Below are 11,438 nucleotides of genomic sequence, written 5' to 3'. Positions count from 1 at the left end.
ATCTTCTTGACTCCCACTCAAGTCAATACAATTCCATCTTGGCAGCCATACATTTGATGTTGTAGATGGAGTATAGTACAATAACAATAATGTAGCCTCTAACAGTCCCTCCATAATAAGTGAACCGTACATGACTACAGCCATCCTCTATTTCATTTGAAATCTGCAACTCATAATAACTGCCTTGCTGAGTCTTACTCTTAAGGCTACCACCTCTGTCTGCAGGCATTCAGAGACGACTCTTCTGTGTCAAAAGAAACTTGAGCAGGCATCCACAACTGAAGTCAACTTGTTGTGATGACTCGCATTACAAAGGCTCGGCAGCATCTGTGATCAATCTTCTGACAGTGAAAGAGAAGAGCAAAACAGGTATAAAAATGAATGATGCCATGCATTGCATTGGATGTATTTTTTTGCTGACTCTGAGCTAATGTGCATGGACTTGAAGTATACTAGTAACTTCAGTTCAGACTCACGTGATAGCCAATTTTTCCATGTTATTTACTAATAATAGAAATTATTTACGCACTTGTGTTCCTACTACTACAGATGCAGTCAGGACTTAATTTATCGTAGTCACTCACTACAGACTGAGTTGCTGATGATAATGATGGTGACCACCATATCTTTGCTGTCAGGCAGTTGGATCTGAGCTGATTGATGCACGATGTTTCTTGGAGTGGAATACAAGGTAATAAATAAATACAAATAAGAGTCACAGCATAGTAGACCCAGGCTACTACATGTTTGTGCACAGTGCTGTGGTAGAGTACAATAGTGGTATGATTGATGACTGAGAATGACGCATTGATTTTGTTGATTAATTTTGTAAATGCTAGGTTGCTTTTTCAATTTCATTCACCTTTCTGTGGCTCTGAAATTTTTAGGGAAATGCAGTTTGTATAACGGCCAAACCTGTGTCGTCGTGGGCCTGTTGTTGTGTGCTGGCTCCTGTCTTTTTTTGTACTTCTAGATTAAAAATGATATGCAACTAGTAGACTTATACAAATTGTATCCAAGCCGCCTCAGTCTGAAAGTCCTCTCATACGACTACTCCTCTTGTATTGTTTTTTTTATCTTCACTGTATTAAAATTTGTTTAGGTCATTCACATTCTTTTGTATTTGCCTTTTCTTTTTCAGGCTGGACATCTTTCACCCACTGCTTTATAGTATGAGCATCAACTCTCACCCTTACCACAAATCCTCATCATCAAGCAATTGGATTGCGGGAAACCAAGAATCATATTCAGCGTGTCCTTTTCTTACGTCCATTGCTTACAATCATTAGCTAGCGGATCAACATCATAAATCATCGTCTTCATTGTTTTGCTTTTGTTGTCTCCAATCTCCATGCGTACTGTTTTTCTTTCTCAAACCTTTCCCAAAACCCCCGTACCCATCCATTAAACAAACCCTAACCCTCTTCCCCCGGGCTGCGTGGTTACATTGAGGTGTGATGTTTCTTACATTAAATATACACCAACAATTTGATCACGCGCTTGCTGGGGCAGATGTGGTCAAAGCAACAATAGTGAAATGTCAACAAGGCATGGCCAGGATCTTCTGCGGCTTCCCAACTCAAGCTCTGTGTATAACGCCAAATAATTTACCATTAACATCAAACAACGAATGCATCTAATGAATTGGCGTAATTTTTTGGGTTTAAAGTGTAAAGCATTATGATTTAGAAAAGTTTGACGTTGCCGTGAGTACTACAAGTAAAGTTGAACTTCTTATCTTCTCTTGCACTTAGTTTCCAGTCCCCAAAACCATTGTTTTGTTTCAGTTTAGCAGTTGCAATATTGGGTCACCCATGCAATGTACTGTACTTACTTATACTACCCCCACATTGTCTGTCACGCAAATGACTGTCTCTTTCTTTTTGTCGCTACTGGCAGGGTCTGTCTACTACTATCACAGAAGTTCTGATTCTGAACCACAGATTCTTCGCCATTGTCTTGGAAATCAAATGCAGCCCTTGCAGTGCCACACTTCATGATAAATCATCATCATCTCATCAGCAATCACAGGTAAGATAAGTTTGCAGTGAGGTATAACGCAAGACAGACTGGTCGTTCTTCTAATACTACAAATATAACTCGGTGAGGGTTTACTGCATCTATCTGTTTGCATGTTAAAGATGTGGGCAATATATTTTATTATTAAAAAGCACTGTCCGCCGACCTGCATGGCCAAATTAAACCTTGCGAGGTTGCACAACGTACATTATTTGGTGAAACACTCCCCCCTCCAACCCCACAAGAAACGCAAATGAACTTCAAATGTTTTCTTTTTAACATAACTTTGTGTCTCGTTTATTTTAACATAATGTAATATATAACTAAAGATGATACAAAAATAAAATATATATAAATCCTACACCACAGCTGTCCCCCTACCCGCCTCCCCTAACCCCAACCAAATTCCCACGCTCAATATCATGTAAAAAAAAAGTAAAAACCCAACACCCAATTCCCACCCACCAACAAAAGGATTGAAAAAGGGGCAAACAGGGTCCATCTCATAGCCGGCAGGCTTTTAAGTGTTGATCCACCAGGATCTTTACACGCTCCTCTATTTGTTTTTTAGTCTGACTGCTTTGAGCCTCCAGCCTGGCTACCCGGAGGAGAATTTTTCGCTGGAACTGGCGGCACCTACATTGGCAGCCATGTTGTTGTGGGGGGGTGGACGATGCGTGGAAAATCTGGCGGCGGGCGGCTGCCTGACCACGCCGACGTACTCCTGCAGGCTTGGGGGCCGGGGCATTGGAAGAGGCAGCAGCTGCTGCCGCCGCCTCCTCCTCCTCGGCCTGAGCCACCAGCCGGCGGTAGGCCTCAACGATGGCCTGCAGTTTCCGCTGACGGGCCCGGACTGCCAGCTCCTTCCTCGTTGGTTTAGAAGGAGTAACTATAAAGAAAGAGACAGAATTGTTGTAATCAAAAATCCCAGCAAATCAAGAACACAACATGGATCCAACACATAGTGGGCGGCACAGTACAGTAGCAATAGCAAGCAAGTTGAGTACCTAAAATGTTGTTTTATCTATCTTGAACATTCTACGCCTTATATACTTCCTTTGTCTGCCTTTTTGGCACAGCATTATGCCTGCCCTAGTAACATAGGTAGCATGGGTCTACTTCAACGGTCACATACGAACACCTGTCTTTTTCATATCTCGTTTTTTTATATCATATACTCTGTGCTTCCGGGAAAAGTGACAGTCTCCAACTAACATTAATTAACAGTGGCCAGCTAGTACTAGTAAATGTCTACTCTAGAGACTATCATTCTTTATATCATTCTTTATATCGCCAACAAACGTTAGGTGGTTTGTGTTTCGCCAGCAACGACCCGGAATGCATTCAGTCGTCCCCTCCTTCCCTTGCCTTTGGGTTTAAGCAAAACACCGCTGCCAACACTAGTATCCACTATCCACTAACCACCGATATTGGATGTGTCTCCCACCCACGCAGGCAGCTGTGTTTTTCCCCTTCTAAGCTTTTTCCTTGCTCCTTTCATCATACTTAAAATCAATCTCATGTTAATCCATCGCGGTCATGTAATGTTGTGGATAAGACTTTTTCAGTCTGCCACCAACCTTTCACAGCTGAGTTGTAGTCACATAGAAGAGGCCTGTATAACTTATTTTATCAATTCTCGCCGGTGGTAATGCTTTTGCTAAGCTTGGTAATGACAACGGTGGCGTCATATATTGTCCAGTAGAACTTCAAGTTCATTATAAATATCAGAGTACAGTGAGGAAGTTTTCCCCACCCACCAAGTAATGCGGATCACTATTGAATGTAACTTACCATCGCCCACCGTTGTTGTCTCCTCCCCCGCTGCTGCCGGTGCTGCTGTAGGTGCCTCTGGTGGTCCTCCATTCCCCTCCGGGATCGCCTCTGCTGCCGCCGTTGCAGCGCCGCTGCCCCCGTCGGCACTGGCGGATGGTACCGGTTCTGCAAAAATAAAAATAAGTAATTAAGTACACCTTTTTAGATGGATGCACAGCCCCCATTGTACTTGTTCACCAAAAACGGAGTTCTGCAAAACAGTTAAGTACAACGTAATCAGTAGTAGTCCACATTGCCTAGTACAGCAGAGTAAGTAACACACTACACATATTAGCATTTGTTTGGTATGGTATGGTACCCAAGCTCATCTCATCTATACTGCTACTCTAGTCTAGTCCTTGGAAAGTTAGACTGAACCATGTAACCTAACCAGTTTGTACATCAATGACATGTCTACAGTTTTGCGCATGCTACCTCACACCTTGTTGCGCAGTACGAGAAGACGCCTTTGAGGCCACATGATAGTTCAAAGCATACACCTGAAGAGTTCGGAAAATAGAAAGGCCCGTATTTACTTTTTGAATGTGGATTGTGGAATTTCCTTACAGCCTCAGGTTACACCTTTTTTTTAGCATGACAGCTAAAAAGTTGAATAAATGTATGTAATGTAATGTTTTCATACTGTCTAACGTGCACCACTTTTGTCATTATCTTTCGGCAGATGAGAAGATTTCCTTCTACGAAGCAAAGATTTCCAGAGCTTACCAAAAAGAGGCATATGCAACCAGTATACGTTCAATGGTGAGGGGTCTCCGACATTTCCCACATTTCCCTATCGTGCACTGGTAGCTGTACAAATGTAGATTACTTTTTATTCAGCCTTTTTTAACTCTGGATTTTTTCTGGTGGCCCTGCCCTTGACGCATTTCACAGAACAACTTAAAAACATTGATGTTACTTACTTAGTTACTTCTAACAAAATAAAGGTTTTGAAGTACCACATTGACTCGGAAGTATATTTTCAGTGTCTGTTGTCTTGTAGACTTACACGAGAGAGTGAGCAAAAGGGGGTTTCTTAGGTTATGGATTGTGTAATAAAAGCATTTGGCATCTTCATATTGGGGTTCAGGAAAGGGGTAATTGAATAATTGACCAATGACTGAGCCCATATAGGTTGTCGTTCATTGAATTGTGGGTTCCTCTGAGTTCTGTGACTGAGGTGTAAGACTGTAAGTAAGTAAGGTCCAACCTGCCTATCAACAACAACATCCAATTTTGGGGTGCATACATAGTTATGTATGTGACTGCATAGAAGAATACCCGCAAGAGTAGTAGTGGTATTCATTACTAACGCTTACAAAAATAGTAGACCAACATCTGGATGCATACTTGGTTGGTGTCAATTGGCAAAGAAGAGACATTACAGAGGAAAAAGCATAAGACAGGAGTGGACCCTGTGCCTTCCGCTATTCGATCACAGATTTTTTGAAAAGATTGATACCTTAACTAAAGAGTGGGCAACAGGGCAAGCTTACCTACAGACAGTCTAGTAGTAGCAGAGGCTCTTTCAAGGAACAGAAAGGCAGGGACAGATAGTAATACCCAAAATTTTGAAAACATAAAACAAAAACAAGCATTTGTCAAAATTTAGTTAGGTGAAATGTCATTAATCGGTTGGAAAAAAAGCTCCGTTAGAAAGTTAGGGAAATATAATTGTTCCAAAAGAAAACACTGTTGGACTTACTAGGGACAGCAGCAGGATCCTCAGTAGAGGAGCTCTGTGCCTGTGGTTCACGTTCACCCGCCGACTCGGTCCCAGCCTTCTGCTTGCCCCTGGGTTCTGTGGTTCATGTAAGAAATAATAAAGAAAGAGAAAACATTGAGTGCTGTGAAACATAGACAGCATTTCAAAAACCACTGCTACAACATTAAAAGAAACAAACATTGGTCTACCAAATGACTACTGCCTTGCATGATTCACTGACTAGTGTACTTGGAGAAAACAAATCAAATGTTCCATAAACATTCTGATTGCAGATTACTAAGTAACACAGAGGCAGTAAGACCTGAACAACACCACAGATTCAAGAATGGGGTAATCAATCAATTATCTGTAAGTAGCCATTTCTTTTTCATTTTTTGCCAGCAAAATGCATAGATCACAAGGAGGAGACATGCTTAACTTTGTGCATACTAACTAACATGAAATTGTACGTTCATGGCATCATATTTTGTTTTGCTACTGACTGAATGCTACTGCTGCCCTACCCACTCAATAAACAAACTACATCAGTTCTATGGAGGGCTGAGGCAGGGGCGGCTCTAGGCTCATGGTGGTCCTGGACTCCTGGCCAGGGAGCGTAGGTGGGGGGCCCGGAAGAGGAGGTCGGGGCGGAGCACGGAGGCCAGTGAAGAGAGGGGAGTCAGGGTGTTTGGAAGTGGAATAGAGCCGGAGGCACCAAATCCCTGCCAGGGGCCGCCACGCAAATATGTATCCATCCTCTGAGGATTATTAAATTAAGGATATATATTGGTGGGGTGGCCCCTGGCGTTTGGTGGCCCTGTGCAGTTGCACAGCTTGAACATGCCTAAATCCGGCCCTGGCTGAGGTAAGAAGAACAAAGTAACTTTTGCATTCATTGCCAGAGGAGTATTCATGCAGAAGAGAAGGCCGTGAAAAAAAAATGATACAATATGCATTGCAAACACGTACAATTATCCATCAACGGCTATTTCACTGACGGACAAAGGAAGGACAAGACTCTATTAATAGCATTAACTAACTTCAGTTCTCTACAATAAAGAAAATCTCACACCAATAAACAGCAAAAGCTAGCGCCAAATTGAACACGCAAGAGTCAGTGAAGATGAAGAAGCGCAGCATAGACCAGTGTCATACAATTACAGTAGATATAATAACGGAATACATCGGAAATGTAACTAGGAGCACCAGTCATCGCGTTACTTATTCAGCCAAGATTTACAAAGATACAATAACAATACTTATACTACTATAGAGATATATTATACACACACTTTTTTTTTTTGGGTAGCCACTCACCAAGACCCACGACCTCGACGCCAAGCAGGTCCAACAGGTCCTGCTCCCGGTCCAAAATGTCTGCCCAACGGTGGGTCAGCTGATGGTGGGTACGCAGGATACCGGAGCAGCGGAAGACTGCCCGGCGCACCTTCACCCACCGCCGGAGACGCTCCTCAATATGCTGGTAGCCGGAGCCGGGCCTGCCACCTGCTGCCAACATCAAGGGGAGGTAGCGCTGGATAAAAAACACCAGGGCAGCCACCTCCTCCTCCCCAAAAAGTTGGCGGGGCCTTACCCCAAGGGGGCGCATTCTGCCGCAAGGCAGCCTAGTTTTTGGGGGCACTGGCGCCTTGCCCTTTGAGCCGCCGCTGCTGCTGGCGCCCTTGACCATGGTTCTGGGTGGAGGGTAGAAGAAAACTAAAAGTTCAAGACAAAAAGGTAGGGGAAAGAAGAAGCAAGGTAAAAGAACAAGAAGGAAGATAAAAGCAATAGAAAAGATGTAAAAGTAGAAATAAAATGAAAAATATAAACCTAGGCACAGAGAGAAATAGGTAATAACTAAAGAAAGTTAGAAAAAGTGGGTAAAAAGACAAGGATTAAAGAGATTTTAACAGGATGCAAAAGTAGGCCCAAAACCATAGCCAGAGTGTGTGATCCAAGATGGCTGCGCCCATCGCGACCGCATGGGTAGGTTCGCGCGATATTTAGCGCGATCACTCACTTTTGTAGTGCGAACGAGAAGATGAGTTCCCGAACATGTCTTGCACAACGCGACCACGTTACTTGTGACCCGGAACAGGAAATAAGGGAACGCAAGCAGGCGGGACAAACCTCTGGGGTAATTTAGCGCGCTAGCCATCCCGAGCATGCAGGCAATGCCCCGAACACGCGCACCGCGCTCCCGAAGACGAAAAACGGCGCGCGAACGGGCCCAGCAAGCAACTCCGCATGGTTGCGGAGCTACGCGTAGTTCGCGGAGTGCAACTACGTCTTCGCGGAGCTTCGCGGAGTCCGACTCCGCGAACTACGCCCAGGGTTAATCTGAATGCCTTTTTGATGGAACCAAAGTAAACAAGCACTGAAATTGCAATAGATCTCACCCTCGTTTAAGTTAAAGCCATTCTGTTTATAATGAGGAGGCTTTTTAGCTTTGCTTTTATTCGTGTTTTTCAAACTTTCATATAAATAACATGCATATGTATGCATATATGTATATCCACGCATGCATTAATATTTGAATTTATATATATATATATATATATATATATATATATATGCTGATTATATATGTTTATATATCATACATATATATATAAATGGATATGCATGGATATGCATATATATATGTGTAAATGTGTGCGTGTAGAGAGAGATAGAGATGTAGAGGTGTAGAGGTAGAGGTGTAGAGGTAAGGAGGTAGAGGTAGAGAGGTAGAGACTAGTAGAGAGAGAAGTAAAGAGAGGTAGAGAGGTAGAGAGTAGAGAGTGAGTAATAGAGAGTAGAGAATGAGTAGTAGAGAGCAGTAGAGAGCAGTAGAGAGAGTAGCAGAGAGTGAGTAGTAGATAGTAGTAGAGTGAATAGTAGAGTGACGAGTAGAGAGTAGTAGAGAGTGCGTAGTATAGAGTCAGTAGTAGAGAGTAAGTAGTAGAGAGTAGTAGAGAGTGAGTAGTAGAGAGTGAGTAGTAGAGTAGTAGAGAGTGAGTAGTAGAGAGTGAGTAGCAGAGAGAGAATAGTAGAGAGTAGTAGAGAGAGAGTAGCAGAGAGTGAGTAGTAGAGAGTAGAAGAGAGTGAGTAGTAAAGTGAGTAGTAGAGAGTGAGTAGTAGAGAGTAGTAGAGAGAGAGTAGTCGAGAGTGAGTAGTAGAGAGTAGTAGAGAGTGAAAAGTAGAGAGTGAGTAGTAGAGAGTAGTAGAGAGTGAGTAGTAAAGAGTGAGTAGTAGAGAGAGAGTAGTAGAGAGTGAGTAGTAGAGAGTAGAGAGTAGTAGAGAGTGAGTAGTAGAGAGCAGTAGATAGTGAGTAGTTGGGATTGAGTAGTAGAGAGAGAGTAGTAGAGTAGTAGAGTAGTAGAGAATGAGTAGTAAAGAGTGAGTATTAGAGAGTAGTGGAGTAGTAAAGAGTGAGTAGTAGAGAGTAGTGGAGAATATTCCAAAGTTTGGCACAGTACCACTTGCACAACAAGTCCAATCAAATCATATCACTTAGAGTCCTCATTGAAGCACTGAATCTTGGTGTATATTCAAATGCTTTTATTTTCCTTAAGTTTATGTACCACAGCCAGCCGACGCGTTTCGTTCTGTACAACAGAACATCTTCAGGGCGTTCTTATTTCCTTCAAGTTATGTTGGTATCCTGTTGTCATATAACTAGATATTTCTTCCAAATGTTAGACGAGTCATAAGTACATTCTTATTCAAAGTGACTAGGTATCAATTTTACCCACACAATTCGGGAAGACTTGAGTAATTTATAGCATCCTCAAAGTCAGTCTTTCAAAAAATTCCAAAGTATAGGACATGATAATCCAAATCCAAATGTTTCTCAAGAAAAGTCATTTTCAATTGTTCGGAATATCGGTGTTTGGGCAGATATGACCCATGGACACGGTTTATGACTTTTCTTGAGAAAAATTTGGATTTGGATTATCATGTCCTATACTTTGGAATTTTTGAAAGACTGACTTTGAGAATACTATAAATCACTCAAGCCCATAAATGCTGCTGGGAACGCCCCCAGCAACACCCATTGCACGCCCCTTTAACGCAGGACACTGCGTTAAAGGGACTGATATTTATCAGGCAGGATTACGCCACAAAAAGTGGCTTAGTCCTGCCTGATAAATATCACTCTGTCTTCTGCGCCACCGGAACGTCACAAAAAGTGACGTTCCAGAGGCGCAAGGGGCTCGTAAATAAGGCCCCATAGGTTTCACACTCGTTATAGTTAGGAATTAGCATTTAAAAAACCTTTGAAATTCACTGAAAAAACTATAGGTTTCACACCAGTTATAGTTAGCTGGACATTTTACTCATACAAAACCATTGAAATTCACCCGTTATAGTTAGTTGTACTCACTATAACTTGCGCGCCCGCAATCCACTGCTGATGATGTCACATATTACATCATTCATTACATGGTCAGTAACATCACTGATAACATCACCGATGACATCTCAAATGACATCACTGATGGCATCACTGATGACATCATCCAGTGAATGTGGTTTGCTTTGATATTTAAATATGTATTATAAATGCACTACTTTGCATTGAAGATTGAGTGGATATATTAATATAAATGTGTGGATTGTGGATTTAGTAACAGTGTCATTGATTGTTTCCTTGACTAATTTGTAGAGTCTCACTATATATAATGTGTAGTTACTAAACTGTGTGAAAGTCTTTATTGCTTTGTCTTAATTGCTATGTTATTTGTTATTGGTTTCTTAACTGAGTATTTGTATGGGTAAATGAATGTCTATGATGTTTGGTGGGGGGTGTGTGATTGCCCAAAAATGTGTGAATAGTTCATTCAGTAGGTATATGAGGTTAAGACTACATGTTATAACAGTTGTTTCAGTGAGTGTATATGTTTATGGGTGTGGTGATGAAATATTTCTCTAAATGGTACATCTCCAATAAACTTGAAAAAAGGCAGTGTATGTGACAGTTATATCTAATAAAGTGGGCCTAAGACTGAGTAATTGTATGAGTCACTATATGGATAATGGCATACTTGTAATGGTGATTTTATAACACACTAAGTGTGAGTTACTATCTATATAAATAGATGAAGTGGTGTTTGTATAAGTGTGTAGGTGAGTAAATGTAAGTATAATCAATTGTTTGCATACGTCAGAAGGATGTCTTTATAAGTGAATACAATGTGTGCTGGTGTGTAATGTTGAAATAGGCGTATAAGTATATTTGATAGTGTTCTGTTGATTATTCACCGCATATAACACTGAATCTATAGGTAAGTGATTAGATGTGTGAATAGTTCGATGAATAACTGAGTGGATGTTTAGAAATTTCTATTGGTGTGTCAATTAAGCATGGGCGAATTTTGCGAATCTGGCGTTCGCGAATTTGCGTATTTGCGAACTCGCAATCCGCAAAATCCGCGAATTCTCGGACTTGGATTGAACGGACTCCGCAGGCACACGCCGGGAGCTTTTAGAGACGATTATTTTTAAAATTGTTGAATTTCTGTGTACTTTCTTGTAACTAAAGCCTACCTAAGCCCACCTTTAAACAGCCGTGAAACGCTCCTTAGCGCCGGCTGCAACGACCACACAGACGCCATCCAGGCGAGACCTTGGGCCACGCCCACACTGCAGGCCACGCCCCCTCTGCCTAGAAAACAGATAAAAACGCGCCAAAACAGAGCGCCGCCACAGAATTGAACGGACTCCGCAGGCACACGCCGGGAGCTTTTAGAGACGATTATTTTTAAAATTGTTGAATTTCTGTGTACTTTCTTGTAACTAAAGCCTACCTAAGCCCACCTTTAAACAGCCGTGAAACGCTCCTTAGCGCCGGCTGCAACGACCACACAGACGCCATCCAGGCGAGACCTTGGGCCACGCCCACACTGCAGGCCAC

The 11,438-nt window shown here is 42.1% G+C and overlaps 1 long non-coding RNA gene across 1 annotated transcript; it reads left to right on the top strand.

Annotated features, from left to right (window-relative positions):
- The first annotated feature begins 224 nt into the window (after positions 1–224).
- Positions 225–1,281, top strand: LOC147663871 (uncharacterized). The gene is made up of 3 exons (XR_015305208.1): positions 225–369; positions 550–691; positions 1,142–1,281. It is a non-coding gene; the product is annotated as an uncharacterized LOC147663871 (long non-coding RNA).
- Positions 1,282–11,438: the final 10,157 nt, after the last annotated feature.

This window comes from Lissotriton vulgaris, unplaced genomic scaffold, assembly GCF_964263255.1.
Source record: "Lissotriton vulgaris unplaced genomic scaffold, aLisVul1.2 SCAFFOLD_2494, whole genome shotgun sequence".
NCBI lineage: Eukaryota > Metazoa > Chordata > Amphibia > Caudata > Salamandridae > Lissotriton > Lissotriton vulgaris.
This window is presented reverse-complemented; position numbering and strand designations above follow the sequence as displayed.